This window comes from Notamacropus eugenii, chromosome 4, assembly GCF_028372415.1.
Source record: "Notamacropus eugenii isolate mMacEug1 chromosome 4, mMacEug1.pri_v2, whole genome shotgun sequence".
In the NCBI taxonomy this organism is placed as follows: Eukaryota; Metazoa; Chordata; class Mammalia; order Diprotodontia; family Macropodidae; genus Notamacropus; species Notamacropus eugenii.
In genome coordinates this window covers 237,175,685-237,191,600 of record NC_092875.1, presented here as the reverse complement: position 1 = coordinate 237,191,600, position 15,916 = coordinate 237,175,685, and the positions used below count along the sequence as shown (strand labels likewise).

General features: G+C 42.6%; 1 protein-coding gene across 2 annotated transcripts in view; it reads right to left on the bottom strand.

The window, feature by feature from the left end:
* The window catches only part of L3MBTL4 (L3MBTL histone methyl-lysine binding protein 4), a 511,255-nt gene extending 498,761 nt beyond the window's left edge, over positions 1-12,494 (bottom strand). For both annotated transcript variants that reach the window (XM_072604270.1, XM_072604272.1), the window contains exon 1: positions 12,306-12,494. The gene's annotated coding sequence lies outside the window, so the exon portion shown is untranslated. The remainder of the gene's footprint in view (positions 1-12,305) is intronic.
* Between the last annotated feature and the right edge of the window lie 3,422 nt (positions 12,495-15,916).

The window sequence follows — 15,916 nt, the reverse complement described above, 5'->3', positions numbered from 1 at the left end:
AGGGATATATCAACCTCAACCAAAAGGCACAAGATTTTCAGAATCTCTTGTTTCAGTTCAAGCAGAATCTCTTCCAAAGGGACTTTCCTGCACCTCCTCCCCATTTGCTAGGGTCTTCACTGTATCTTTTTTTTTAATTTATGAAATAAGCATTTTTATAACATAGTAAAATAAAAAGATGATTGCACATGAAACTGCTAATCTAGCATATACTTCTTATTCTTTTTAAATATATAATAAAATTATCATGTAACTTTCTTTTTTCTTTTACATCCCCCACCCCCACCATAGAGATGGTTACCATACACAAAAATGAATGTATATGTGCGTGTGTGTGTATAATACATATTTATATGTATACGTCTATGTGTGCGTGTAAAATTATTCTATAACTACTTCTATTTATCAGTTCTTTCTCTGGAAGCACATAGAATCTTCCATCATAGATGCTTTGTAGTTAATCTGTCACTCAAAGTTGTTTTTAAAACTTGTTACTGTAGACAGCATTCTCTTGATTCTGCTTTTTGTTATTCATTATTTCATGCAAGTATCTATGTTTTTCTACCATCAACAAACTCATTATTTTTTACAGCAGAATAGTATTCCATCACAATCACATACCACAACTTGTTCAGCCATTTCCCAGTTGATGGGCATCTCCACAATTTCCAGATCTTTGCCACCACAAAGAGAGCCACTAGAACATAGAGGTTCTTTTTCTTTTTCCCTAATCATCTTTGGGAACCGACCTAGTAGTGATATTGCTGGGTCAAAGGGTCCACATCTGCATCAAAATGGCGGATCAGATCACTGTTCCACCAACAGTGAAATAATGTCCCAATTTTTCCATATCCCCTCCAACACTTGTCATTTTCCCCTCCTATCATTTTAGTCAATCATACAGGTGTAAAATGATACTTCAAGGTTACTTTAATTTGCATTTCTCTAATCAATGATGATTTAGACAATCTAAATCATGCTCTCAGCTATGTTTTTGCTGGTCCTGACCACCACACTCTTGTGAAAGACTCATGCATAGTTCAAAGTTTTTTCACTAGTAACAGACTCTTCGTGATCCAATTTAGGGTTTCCTTGGCAATGATATTGGGAGCGGTTTGCCATTTCCTTCTTCAGTATATTTTACAGATGAGGAAACTGAGGCAAAGAGCGTGAAGTAAATTGTCCAAGGTCACATGGATAATATCTTGAGGCCAAATTTGAACTCAGACCCAGCACTCTATCCACAGACACTTAGTTTTCTGAACAAAAGTTTACAAAGCAGTTTCCAAGTAAGAAGAGTTGTCCCACAGAAGACAAGCCCCTGAAGTATATATAGGTTATTGGCATAACTGTGACAGTCAAAAGCAGAGGGACTGCCCCAAGGTAAAATTTTTCCTGGGGAACTGGAATTTTAAATTGTCACACTTCTTAGAAGGGGAAAAGAAAGCTCACTGGAAACACAAGCAGGAAGAATTTCCTTCTCCACAGTGGATTAGGCAAACAGAGGTTAAGTGACTTGCCCAGAGTCACAGAGCTAGAAAATGTCTGATGTCTCATTTAAACTCTAGTTGTGCTGACTCCTGGGCAGCCAGGAGGCAAAGTAGATAGAGTGCTAGGTCTAGAGTCAGGATGACTCATCTTCCTGAGTTCAAATCTGGCCTCTGACACTTACTAGCTGTGTGAACCAGGGCAAGTCACTTAACTCTGTTTGCCTCAGTTTCTTCACCCATTAAATGATCTGGAGAAGGAAATGGCAAACCACTCCAATATCTTTGCCAAGAAAACCCCAAATGGGGTCCCAGAGAGTTGGACACAACAGAAAGACTATTTAACAACAAATTTCCTGACTCCAGGCCCAGGGCCCTATCTACTTAGCCACCTACCTACCTCTAGGCACTTTCACCTAAATCGATCATATGATTATCTTTATGCAAATTGACACTGAAGAAGAGATTAATCTCCGGTTCTCTCCCCCAATCCTACTACAAAGAAGAAACTAGGACAAAGCACTTTAAATACATTATGTCACTTGATCTTGAAAACCACCACCAGGTGAAGCAAGTGCTTCAGAGAGAACATGGATTGAACCAGTGATTTTTCTTGACATTGGGAATTCCCAGGTAAGAAACTCCCTCTACCAAAATAGGCTGGCATTTATAATCTGAGGGAATCACCAATAGTACTGACAGGTTGGGCGACCCACCCAGTCATTTATGGGACTGGGTTATGTATGTGACACGTATGCGTCAGAAGGGATATTTTATAAGATGTACTGGCAATGGAGTACAGAAATCTATTTTGCCCTACAGGAAAATAGGGGAGGAGGCGTAATAGAAGGAAGGGGTGGATAGGGTGGCAAGTTGTCCTGAGGTGGGGAGAGATGGGGAGAAAATTGTGAATTCAAATTCTTGTGGAAGTGAATGCTGAGAACTGAAAAATAAATTATATATTTAAAGAATAAAAAAGGGATATTTTGACCTGTCTCCAAGCTAAGGAGCCAGTTCTCTGTCCACTATTCTATACTTCTCCACATGTAGGTACAGCTTAGAATTTCATAGTTGTTCATCCTTCCTTCTGAAAGACGACCAGTGACATCACAAGACTGATGTCTACAGCACTGTAGGAGATGACTGAGATCAAACCTAATGCTTAAATAAATAAAAGCATGCCAAGAGAATGTTCTCCCCCTGGGATATCTTAATTTGCTTTTCTAAACACAGTAAAATTATATGTACTCAAAACCTGGTACTTTACAACCTATTTGTCCCTGCATCATTAATCATGGTGATAGATTTATTATTGGCTAATAATAATAGTGGAGGCAGCTAGGTGGCCCAGAGGAAAGACCAATTCGCCTGGAGTCAGGAAGATCCGAGTTCAATCTGGTCTCAGACACTGACTAGTTGTATGACCTTGGGCAAGTCATTTAACCTCTGTGCACCTAATCCACTGGAGAAATAGCAAACTACTCCAGTATCTGTGACAAGGAAATCCCATGGGCAGCATGGTTTAGGGAGTCATGAAGAATCAAGTGAACACCAACTGTAGTAATATTTATATTATATAGTGCCTACTACATGCCAGCCCCCTCACTGAACATTTTAAAAATATCTTATTCGATCCTCACAACACGCTTGGGAGTGCTCTTATAAGTGCTATTGTACATGCGGATTTCACAGTTGAAGAAACTGAGGCAAGCAAGATTAAGTGACTCATCCCAGGTCACATAGCAAAGCTGAAACCAGATGTTGTTAAATCCTGGGCTAGGGCTCTATCTGTTGTACCATCCAGCTGCTTAGTCTGGCTAGGTTTGGCAGGAGGTATCAAACATAATTATCACATAGGTCAATGATGTCAGACTCAAATAGACATGGGGGCCACTAAGTTTTACATAAGGATCCCTTCAGGCTGCATAGTGACTTAGAATTTTATTTTTTATTTATTTTTTATAACTTTTTTTATAACTTTTTATTTATTTTTATCTGTTATGTTGAATATTTCCCAATTACATTCAAATCGGTTCAGGCTACACCTGGGAGTACTGTGGGCTGCACAGGACTGGCCCAGTGTATGACACTTCTGATATAAGGTACTTTCTGACAAGGACTGAAAAACCAACTTTTTCAACAACAGAAAATTTCTCATCACCAAGAAGACTCTTAATATGAAAAGTTTCACCTTCTTTCACAAACTCACTGTGGCCTTGAATAAGTTATTTTAACATTTCTGGGCTCCCATTTTCCTCCTCAGTAAAACGAAAAGAGGGCAAGAATTGCATTGAAGGAGATAATGTCTAAAGTCCCTTTTAGCTCTAACATTCAATGATTCTAAATATGGAGTTAAAAAAATTAAAATTCCATACCATCATGTTGTCTTCTTTGGAAGACAATTTGGAAGAGTTTTGCAAACCTTAACATGCTATATAAATGTTAGCTCTTATTATTTAAGGGTCTCGGTCCTGTATGAGCCAAATCAGAACCAAAGTTTCCTTTGAACTAAAAAGTCTCTTGAAACATAATTAAAAAAATAACCCAACTGCAGGAAAACACCAAGCAAACATTTCCCACTAAATCATGCATTGCTGACTCTTTCCATCATATGGGGAGACCAATGGATAAAGGTAGCCTACCAAGCTACCTTTATTTTTCTTCATTGGCCATAAGAAAGAGCATTATTTATTTTGGAGGCTGAACACTGAAATTCTTAAAAACATTTCAGTGACATTCTCTTTGTCCTCACTCCAGGTACAAAAAACAAACAAGACAAAAAACCTCAGCTCTCAAGATTACCAGTGACTGATTGCAAGATAATGGATGAGGAGAGTCCCCTCACAAAAGGCAGCAACAGCTGGAAGCTGACACACTTCCTTCAGTTTACACAGGATCCACAAGAGAGATGCCAGTTAACAGCTGCTGTTTTACATGGTTTACGGAAACCCTCAACCTTGCTTACTGAAGTCTTTAGCAACCAGTAAGTCTGCTCTCCAGTTTTGGCAATTAGCAGAAATCGCAGAAACTGCTGTGCCTCTACTCAGTTCTGAGAACTTAGGCTGAAATTCCTTGTAACAGCCTTCTGTAAAAAGGGAAACCAAGCTCTTATACTAGCCATGGCTTCAAACTTCCAGGCCTAACTGAAAGTTGTGTCTTAAACTGCTATTCAGAAAACATTCACAACTTATGTCCTGAGCATAAAAAGAATAGCCAACTAACAGCTCCAAGGGCCAAATGAGAAGATCTTTGTTCTCAGTCATCCCCACACAGCAGGTGTATAAAATAAGGATTTTGAAACACAGTCAGCAGCACTGACAATTCAAAGCTAACAAGAGCCAAGGGGTATACAGCTGGCACTTTAAAGTCTGCCAGACATTTTACCTACATTATGTTATGTAATGTTGACCCTAATCCTAGAAAGTGGGTAAATACCCTTTTACAGATGAGGATGTATATTCATAAAGGTTACTTACTCCCTTACTCCCTATTCTACACATGAAGAAACTAAGACTCATCTGAAACTGAGGCAGTTGACAACTAATAATGGAATTTGAACTCAGGTCCTCCTGGCTGGAGTCCAACATTCTGGTCACTGTGCCACCTAGTTGCCTAAATTATATAGGATGCTTTCTATGCTCCAAGATTAGAGAACTTCTATGATGTTGTCCAAGGTTCCCTTTAGTCCTAAGAGTCTATAAAATATTCTTTGAACCTAGATAAGTAGGTTGCACCCCTATATCTAAAAAAATATCTTCTGTTGACATGATGGAACAAGATCTACTGGGTACATTAATAATTTACACAAAAGTAAAACAAACACTTCTTCAAACACATCTTAAAGTACTGTATCACAGAGAACCAAATCTGTCTTTTTTTTTTTAAATATTCTTTTCCCCTAAATCCATAATTAACACCTAAACGCTGCAGCCAGCTTCACACTTTTCTAGTATATACAGAACTCAGAATGGATCAAAGTTGTTCTAAATTCAATAAATAAATGCCTCATGCTATAGGCTGGGGGACCACGGCGAAATCAGTTCCTTGGAGATGGGGAGGAAGAAAGAAGGGTAAAGATTTAAAATAAGGAATCACTACCCATATTCTTTTTTTTTAAACAATCAAGAATGGTAGCATTTCAGGGTAGTTGTTTTTCAAGAGTCTGCCGTACTTGCATTTAGAAAATTATGAATATGTATAAATTCTTATATTTGCCAGATGTTTCCCACAAATGACACTGGTCTTGAAGTGCATTTGAAACTTCTAATAATCACTAAACCCACATGGAAATGTACAAAATCTATATTAAAGCTGGTTGTCACGTGTCAATGTATATGCTGTTTTGTTCATATGCCCAATTGCAGACAGACTGTACTATTTAAACATATACTATTTTAAATGACCATTCAAAACAATTGGAGCCATTAACTCTGACAACTAAAAACAATAGTCCCACCTAAGAACAAACCAATTCTCTCCAACAAACCCAAAGGTATCACATGTAGCCTATAAAGTAGTTTTGAGTCATTTAACTCATTTAATAAATCAATGATAAACTTAATATTTATGTTGCCATAAGGCCCTTTTCTAGATAGGATATTTGGTTGCTAAATCTCAAATGTGATCTTTTTCCCAGGGCTTAACTCTCAAGTAAGAATAACAATGATGATAAGAATAATTTTAAGGTTTATAAATCACTTAAGGAGTATTATCTCATTTTACCCTTAGAACCACCTTGGGAGGTAAAATCCTAAGGCAAAAGTTAAGCATTCACACACCTAGTCAGTTTCTAAGGCCAGGGTCCAGTGCTCTAACCACACAGCTATAACTCAGTAGTATGCAAACTCCTTAAGACAAGGAACTGTTAAGTATCCCTTCTTAAAAAATATTGTACTGAATTCTAGTCAAATCCCAAGGCCTTGATTAATGCTGCCTTTGACATTAGTGAAAACTAGCTCCTTATTAAAACTATCCTCTCCCTGGATTTAACACTGTACTAACCTTATTCACCTTCCACTGAAACTATTCCTTCAGTCTCCTTTTGCCAGGTCCTTTTCTTCCTGCTTCCTAATTGTGGTTGTCCCCAATAGCTCAGTCCCTTTCCTTCAAGAAAACGTACTGAGGGCCTTCCAACCATGAAGCCCTGCTGTAAGAACAAAGAAAATTATCTGCCCCCTCCCCAACACAACCCCCACCACTATCTTCAAGGAGTGTATAGAGGTAATAAAGGGTGTGTTCATCCTTTGTTGCCGAAGAAGATCATGCCATCAGAGAAATAATGACATGGCTTGCACTCGACTTTGTTTTGAGTGAGAGAGGGCTGTGCAGGTCACCAGTCTCACTTCTCCTCCAGAGCTAATCTGAATCCAGTGACCAGATATTCATCAGGATGACTAGAGATGACCCAGGATGAGGCAATTGGGGTTAAGTGACTTGCCCAAGGTCACACAGCCAGTGAGTGTCAAGTGTCTTGAGGAGAGATTTGAACTCAGGTCCTCCTGACTCCTGCACTGGTGCTCTATCCACTGCACCACCTAGCTGCCCCTTAATAAAGGGTAAAACAAGATGGGGGCGGGAGGAAGATACAAAAAGGATTGAAAAGGAGCAAGGTTTACTTCCAATTTGAGGGGTTTATAAGAGGCTAAACTAGAAAAGTGGCACTTGAAATGAGCCTTAAAAATTGGTAGAATTTCTACAGGTACATATGGAAGAGGAGAGGGGAAAAAGGAAGACATTCCAGGCACAGGAAACAGTATAAACAAAGACAAAAAACTCAGGGCTCAAGCCCTTAGGTGCACCTTCCTAGCTCTCTTTTATAAGCGGTTTCCATTAGAATATAATCTCCTTGAGGGTCTATCTTTCTTTCTGCTTGTATTTATATTCTCAGTGCTTAGTACACAGCATGGCACATAGTAAGGGTTAGTTGTGAATGACTGACTTTTCATATATGTGTATATATGTGTGTGTATGTGTGCATATATATAAACTCAAAAAATCTTCATTACAACCTTTTGAGGTGAGTACCCACAGGTGTTATTATGCCCATTTTACAGAAGAACAAACTGTGGTTCATGGGGTTTGAAGAGATCTGGTTTGCCATAGCTAATATTTTTACCATTCTTATATGGGGCAGATTATGAGACACAACATGGTGAATGGAAAAGAACAATGGATTTGGAGTCAAAGGACTTTCTTTGAATCCTGGCTCAGTCATACATAAACTATATAAATTTGGAAAAGTCATTTAACCTCCCTGTGCCTCAGTTTCCCCATCTACAAAACAAAAGGTGGGACAGGACTAGATCCAACTCTAAATGTATTACCTCATTTTAACAAACTGGACTTTATCCCATGAGCGACAACGAGGCTTATGGATTCTGAGCAGGACACAGAGAGAAAATTAATCTGGCAAAGGCATGCATAGGAGAGTTTAGAGCCGGAAGACTGGAGGCATGGCAACCAGTTAGAAGTCCACAGCAATAACCTTCTTCAGAGTTAGAGCCTAAATAGTGGCTGGAGGAAAGGAAAGGAGGGAGCAGATGCCTGAGATATTGCAGACTGAATCCAATCAAAAGGACTGGGTGACTAACTGAATGTGGGTGGAAGGGAGATGTCAGAAACAACTCCAAGGTCTCCAGGCCAGTGACTCGGAGGAGAATGGTGTATTGTGCCCCTCAGGGAAAATAAGAAAATCAGAACAAAGAAGCAGTTAGGGAGAGAGAGAAGCAGGTGGAGAACAGGAGATAATGAATTCAGTTCTGGACAAAGTTTACATGCTTTCAACTGTTGTTGTCCAGCAAGTTGTTTGAAATGGGGTTTAGAAGCTCAGAGTCTGAAGGGAGAATTATGTAAAATGCAAGGTATTGGTATATACAAGATCTACAAGAAAGAGAATGTAAGAAGAAAAAAGGGACAGGATCTGAGCTTTGAGGAACACCTCTATTTAGTCATCTAGAGGCGGAGGAAAAGAAAAAACCGTGAATTTAGATGGGAGGCAGAGAAGAAAGTAATTTCAGAATCCAGTACCCACTGAGATGAACTTTCTTGAGATGAACTGTCAAGCATTCAAACCCAACTACAGAGAGCGAAACTCTGACTGGCTGGCCATGCTGCTCAAATGTCAAATGTACATTTGTCTAAAACACTAAATTTCAGAGAATTCACACGAGGCAAACATTCATACAGAAGAAATACAAGGACACTCTCAAGGTCTCTCCAAAGAACTTTAGTATCCAGTGGGAGACATGGGAGACACTGGCACACAACAGCCCAGTCTAGCTTGCCTGTATCAAAGAAGGTGCTCTGCTGCTCCATGAACAAAGCAGAATTTCAAAAGCTCAAAAAAAAAAAAAAAAAAAGGTAAGATGCTTGAATTTAGAGACATCTCCACCCCAAATGTTCATGTGAACTATTTGTACCCAACCTGTGACACAGTTTTCCAAGCTCATGTTGGTCCAATCAGCCACAGTCAAACACACTTATGTTGACTCTGACATAATGTCATTTTGATCCTCTAGTTATGATAACCAACCAACCAATTTCAGAATTCCATAAGTCAAAGCAGTAACAGTGAACCATTTTGAAATACTACATACAACCACAGTACCTGAAATTCAAACTTACTAATTGCCATTGCTTAACTAACATTCTCAAGCTCTTGCTGCTTCCAGCCCTAGCCAAATCAAGTCTAATAGACAAACATATATGTAACTGAATACAATCAATGTAACTGAATACAATCAATACAACTGAACACAATCAATATTACTTCACATTAAACACACTGTATACCAAAACCCACCAGAATACCCCCCAAACCCATGACATCCCCCTAAGATCAAAAGCCAAAGTACAACCAAGATTATTCTCCCCACTTTAGTTTTTCTACCCCAATCCTCCCACCGCCAAGTCTCCAGCTTTCTTACGCTGTTTTGTTCCTTTGAAAATGAGTGTCTCTATAGCACTGTAGCCACATTACATTTGCACAGAAAAAAAAAAAAGCTACCTTAGATGGATTATCAATTCCTTCTGTCTGCCCAAACACTTGTGTACCTCAAAAATCCACTTCTGTCAGAAATCTTCCTCCTGCTGTAAGGATACTATGAATATGAATTTGAGGGACATATAGACTGCATCTGTACCCTAACAGGGAGAAAGCATGTTGTTCAGTTATTTCCACCTCTCCGTGACCTCATTTGGAGTTTTCTTGGCAAAAACACTATATTGGTTTGCCATTTTCTTTTCCAGCTCATTTTACACATAAGGAAACTGAGGCAAAGAGATTAAATGATATACCCAGAGTCACACCACTAGTAAGTGTCTGAGGCCACATTTGAACTCAGGTCTTCCTTGACTTCAGGCCCAGCCCTCTATCCACAGCAGCACTTCACAGCACATAGTATAGTGGAAAGAGCATTCGATGTGGAGTCAGAAGGCTTCAGTTCCTCAGACATTTACTACCTATGACACCTTGGTCAGACTGAAAACAACTAGTCCTGAGCCTGTTTCCTCATCTGAAAAGTAAGGAAAGCTTTCTATGATCCTATTGACCCACTTCTAAATAGGAAGACTTATATAAATTAATACAGAGTGAAAGTAAAACCAGGAAAACAACACACAAGGCAACAACCATGTAAATGGAAACAACCACCACAAAAAAATCTAAACTTGTGTAATGACCAAGCTTGATCCCGGAAGAGGTGAAAAAAACTTCTCCCTTCCTTCTTTGCAGGTGAGGGACTGTGGTATTGGAATACCGCATATGCTGTCACACAGGATTAACGCTTTGGTTCGTTTTCTCCCTCTTTTTCTTTTTTTTCTTTTAATTAGTTCTTACAAGGGCTCTAGCTCTATAGGTAGGGAAGAGAGATATTCCACAAGAAAGGCAATGTAAAAACAAGAGACAGTAAAAAAAAAAAAATTCTTAAAGTTCATTTTGGAGTAAAAGTTGCTAAATGACTCCAGGAAATCATACGATTAATCAAAAGCAAGCCTCGTCAGTTTCAGTTTGCATTTTATGCTGGTAGTTTACAGTATATTCCTTATAAAACAGGAAGCATAAGGAAAAGAACACAGGCCAGAACTCTGGAAATCTGAATTCTAATCTCAACTCTGGAACTCAGTAACTTTGAAACACTGGGCAAGTCCCATCTCTCCCACCCTCAGTTTCCTTATCTGTAAAATAAGATTAGACTTTGGGTGTTATAACAACAAACTGGAAATGAATTTCTGCAAATTGACCATTTTCTACGTTAAAACTAATGTGAAGAAATGATCAAGAAGTCCTACAAACAAGGATAGCACCGGTGTATTTAGGTTATGTGGGGCTCCTTGAGTACTGACTGCATAACCAGACACCAACTTCGTCAAAACCTTGATTATTGACTCAATGACCAGAATCTGGTCAATCCTTTCAATAAAAAGACTGGTTCTGTAAAATATGAATTCGATCCAAAGGACCTCCAAGGCCACATGCGGCCTTAAGGCAAAGGTTCCCTACCAGTAGACCAGACAGGACTTCACGAAAGCTGATTATTGGCTGAATAACCAGATACTGATGTCACCAAAGCTTTGATTATTAACTGACTTGACCAAACTTTCAGCTACTCACTGAATGAGCACCGATGTCACCAAAGCTTTGATCCCTCCCTGAACGACCAGATACTGGTTTCACCAAAGCTCTGATTACTCATTGAATGAGCACCAATGTCACCAAAGCTTCGATCCCTCCCTGAATGACCAGATACTGGTTTCACCAAAGCTTTGATTACTCATTGAATGAGCACCAATGTCACCAAAGCTTCGATCCCTCCCTGAATGACCAGATACTGGTTTCACCAAAGCTCTGATTACTCATTGAATGAGCACTGATGTCACCAAAGCTTCGATCCCTCCCTGAATGACCAGATGCTGGTTTTACCAAAAACTTGACACATCATCCCAAGAATGACAAGTGCTTTTCTTAGGGGGAGGGTAAGGGAAATGCTTTCTACGTGAAGTTTTATCAAAGGAAAGGCCAACTTAGTCATCCAGAAAGGGGCCACTGCCCTGGGGCTGACTCAGCCAGGGGGTTTTCGCCCACGTGGGGCACCACCACCAGCACCGGGTTAGTCAGAGCCTCCCTCCGGAGCCGGACTTCACTCAGCTCGTCCTGCCCACCGAGGCAGAGGACGCGCGGCCCGTCACAAAGGGTTTTCCCCCGAAGGAAACAGAAAGTGAAAAATGGTCTGCAGAGCGTGGGTCCTGGGGTCCCTCCCGCCGGCTCCCCCGCCCCGAGGCCAGGCTGGAGTTAGGCGGCGGCGCAGGATGGGACGCGCTCGGAGGGTCTTCGCGGAAAGTCCGCGACCCCGGCCCGGCCCGACCGGCAGGAGGGAGCACAGGAGGGGGGCGGGCCCCTCGTTGTCCCCCAAATCCTACCCGCCCCGACAGGACGCGGGGGATCGCGGTGGGGGAAGCCTCCACCGCCCCTGGCCCCCCGAAGTTCGCGGGTGCTGCCGCTGCCGTCGCGGCCGCTTTTGCGCCCCGTCCAAAGTGCAAGCAAAGTGCGGCCGGCCCCCGCGTGCGTGCGGGGCGGCCACGGCACCGCGTCCCGCGCCCTCCCGAAAAGAAAGAAAAAGCACGGGGGTGGCGTGAAATTCACTACCGCCTCCCCCCAGCAGCCCTCGGGCACGCCGAGCCACCCGCCACGCACACACCTCGCGGGGCGCTCGCCTTCCTCCTCCCCGACCTCCCCGGGCCCCCCCACCCCCAGCGCCCCGGCTCTCGCACACGCGCCCTCCGGACCATCGCGCGCGGCTCCCGAGCGAGCGTCCTCCTTACCCCCCGCAGCGCCGGGCTCCGGGACGGGCCGGGCGGGGCCGCGAGCCGAGGAGCGGCGGGGACGGCGCGAGCCTATGCGGCCGAACGGAGTCCAGGGGTAGGGAAGGGGCGGAGGGGGAGGGGAGGCTGGGGAGCCGCCCCCTCGCCCGCGCCTGGCGCGCATGCTCCCGCCTCCCTCTGCGGGAGGCCGAGGGAGCGCTCGCACCTGCCTTCCCTTCTGGCTTTCCCCTTTCCCTCTCGCGGCCCGTGGCTTTTCTGCCGCCCTTAGGTTGCTCGCGGGCAGCTGGGATGGGAGGGGTCCCTTCCCCAGCCCGGGCGGCTGGGCGCTCTCTCCGCGCTCCGCCCCCCCTCCGCTCGGGTGTGCGGTCCCTCGGACCCCTGGCAGCTCTCGGACTTCGCGTCCTGCCTCTTACGGTCCGGCCCCGCCGCCTGCCCCCACCCGGGCCCTTCATCCCCCGTGGGGGGCGGGGGGACACACGAGTGCGTGAGAGACGGGAGGAAGGAGGGAGCGAGAGACAAAGGAGGAGGCGAGGGACCGGAGCGGTGGAAGGGTCAAGGACAGACTTCATTTAAAATGGAGCTACTGACCTGCGCGTGTGTGTGTGGGGAGAGGGCAGGGGCCGGGAGGGAGGCAGCCCGGGAAGCGAGGCTTAGGTGCGGCGGGAGGCACGGGTCGTGAGAGGGCTAAGGGTTAGTAGCGCCCGCCGGGGGCCGCACGCTGGGCCGAGCCCTCCAGACGTTCCCTCCCCGGAGCCTCCCCTCAGCCTCGGGCAGCCTCTGCCCCCGTGTCACAGCGGGGGAGATCGAGGCGGCCGGGGTGATGCCGGTAAGAGCCGGCCCTTAGAGAGCGCTCCGTGTGGCCCGGGCGCTGTCCAAGGGCTCCGCAGTGACTGTCTGCCCTGGGAGGCACGTGCTCTTAGGTGCCTTTTGTCGCTGGAGAAGCAGAGGCAGCTTCTGATTAAATTAGGAAGTGAGGGACTGCATTCGAACTCACGTCTCCCTGACCCCAGGACCGTCAGTGTCTAGTGTGCAGAACAGGTCTCCCCAGCGCTCCGTTATGTTCCACCGACTTCCTATTTACATGAAGCAGTTTTCAAAAGTGATCTCTTTCCCGGTCCTCTTGCTCTTTCCCAGGGGAAGATTCTTCCCTTTTGATGAGTATCAGTGGTCTGTGGAAGGAGGTATGTGTGTTCATCCCTCCTTGCTGAAAAAGACCATGCCATCAGAGAAATGACATGACTTGCACTTGACTTTGTTTTGAGTGAGGGAGGGCTGTGCAGGTTACCAGCCTCACTTCTCCTCCAGAGCCATCTGAATCCAGTGACCTGATATTCATCAGGATGATCGGAGATGACCCAGGATGAGGCAATTGGAGTTAAGTGACTTGCCCAAGGTCACATAGCTAGTGAGCGTCAAGTGGCTGAGGTGAGATTTGAACTCAGGTCCTCCTGACTCCTGCACTGGTGCTCTATCCACTGCACCACCTAGCTGCCCGGTGGAAGTAGATAGGGAAGGCTAGAAAGAGGAAGGATTCCTGCATGACCTCATAAAGTGTTTTTAAAATTAAGCTTAATTTTTTCTTTTTTGCTGGAATAGAATATTCTAGTTTTAAATTAGGAACCCAGTTTTAAATTAGAAACAGATCCTCCAGCATGTGGAGTGGACCCCTTTGGTAAACAGTAGGGAACATATGTGGACAAGTATAGAAACAGTTATGATCTTTTGGTGGGCACATCCATGTCAATGACATCACAGATCCATTTGAATACAGAGAGGGTCCAACTGGTGTCTTTGAACAATGTGAAATTTGAATTAGAGTGGGTTATAAAATGATAAATGGTCACATTTAATTCAAGCTAAAATTCGATTCACTTGCAAACTAGTTGAGTTCCAGCAGCGGAGTGTGGATGTATAGTGCTTCCAGATTCCATATTATCAGTAAGTGTGTTCATTTATATAAAGAATCCCTACAAAATGGACAAAAGGAAGAATATTTCAGATGGAAGCACTACCAGCACACAAGAAAAGAAGAGGCTTGTTCTTACATTAGAGCAAAAATTTTATGAAATTGTAATTGCATGAAAGTGGTTATAGTAACTCTAAAATAGGAGATGTCAGAATGACTGCATCTATGATATGTAATATGATAAAAGAAAAAGGCAAAGTTGCTTCAGCTCTTTATGGTTTACAAACAACTACAGGGAACAGAAGTGTCACAGCCATAGAAACCAAGTGTGTTTTAACTGTATGGATTGAAGATTGCCATCAAAAAAGCTTTCCTCTTGGTAGAGCCACCATTCAGACAAAGAATTCAGGTTTTTTTAAGGCAGCAAAAGCAAAATGGAAATGAAATAGCTAGTGATGAAACTTTTGTTGTAAGCATTGATTGGTTCAATAACTTTAAAAATCAGGTCAATTGCATAATATTAAAATTATCTGAGGTGTCCAGTGCAGATGAGGACACAGAAGCTAAATATCCTGATATTGAAGGAAATAAAGAAGGTGGATACATTGATCAGCCAAATTTTTTATGTGAATGAAACATGCTTATTCTCGGGGAAAAAAATGCCTTCTAAAATTTCATTTCTAAGAAGCAAAAAACTCAACCTGGATTTAGTATCTAAGATCACCTAACTGTATTGAGAGATCATTCAGAAGGAAACAGGAAGGTGACTTAGTGATGAAAACCCAGCTTGGAGTCAAGAAGATCTAAATTCAAATCCAGCCTCAGGTATTTATTAGCTGTGTAATGCTGGGCAAATTACTTAACTCTGCCTCAGTTTTGTCATCTGTAAAATGAGCTGGAGAAGGAAACGACAAACCATTCCAGTATCTTTGCCAAGAACACCCCATGGACAACATTGGTGTGGTATGGTCCGTAGGGTCATGAAGAGTGAACATGAGTCATGAAGTCATGAAGAGTTCATGACTGAACAGCAACTCAGAAGGAGATTTTAAATTAAAACCAGTGCTTGTTTGTCAGTCCCCAAGTCCTCAAGCTCTGAGACCCTACAACCATCTGCTGCTTCCATGTCTTTGGTGGTCAAATAAGGAAGCAGGTGTTTTCAAAGACTGATTTTCAAGTTATTTTAGCCAGACTTTAAAAATATTACAAGGACCCACAGTATCACATTTAAAGCACTGCTCATTTTAGATAATGCTCCAGGTCATCCAACTACACTTGGTGAAAACATGAACATGCAAATCTACCAATATGTATCAAGATTTAAAGAAAGAGAAGACAGTTCAGTCTATGCTTCTAAAATATTTTAAGACAATAATGACATTTTTTTTTTGGTCAGTATAGGCTTATCTTTAGGTGTGGTATTCGGTAATTTTTTAAATTTGCTTTCTTTAATGCCTTCTCTTCCTTGTAACAAGTTTGAATCAGAGGTATATTTTTTTATCCTTTGCTGTTCTATTACATCAGTAAACAGATTAAAAACTTCTTTTAAAAAAATTTCGTGCACATATCCATTGACTGGAACCAATTACCACATTTATATAATTATATGTTATTTGAATGGAGAGATATAGAAAACATTAGGGGAAGAGTTAGAAAAAAGGTAAAAAAAAAAAAAGATTCCAATAGGAAAATATATGTTCAGAAA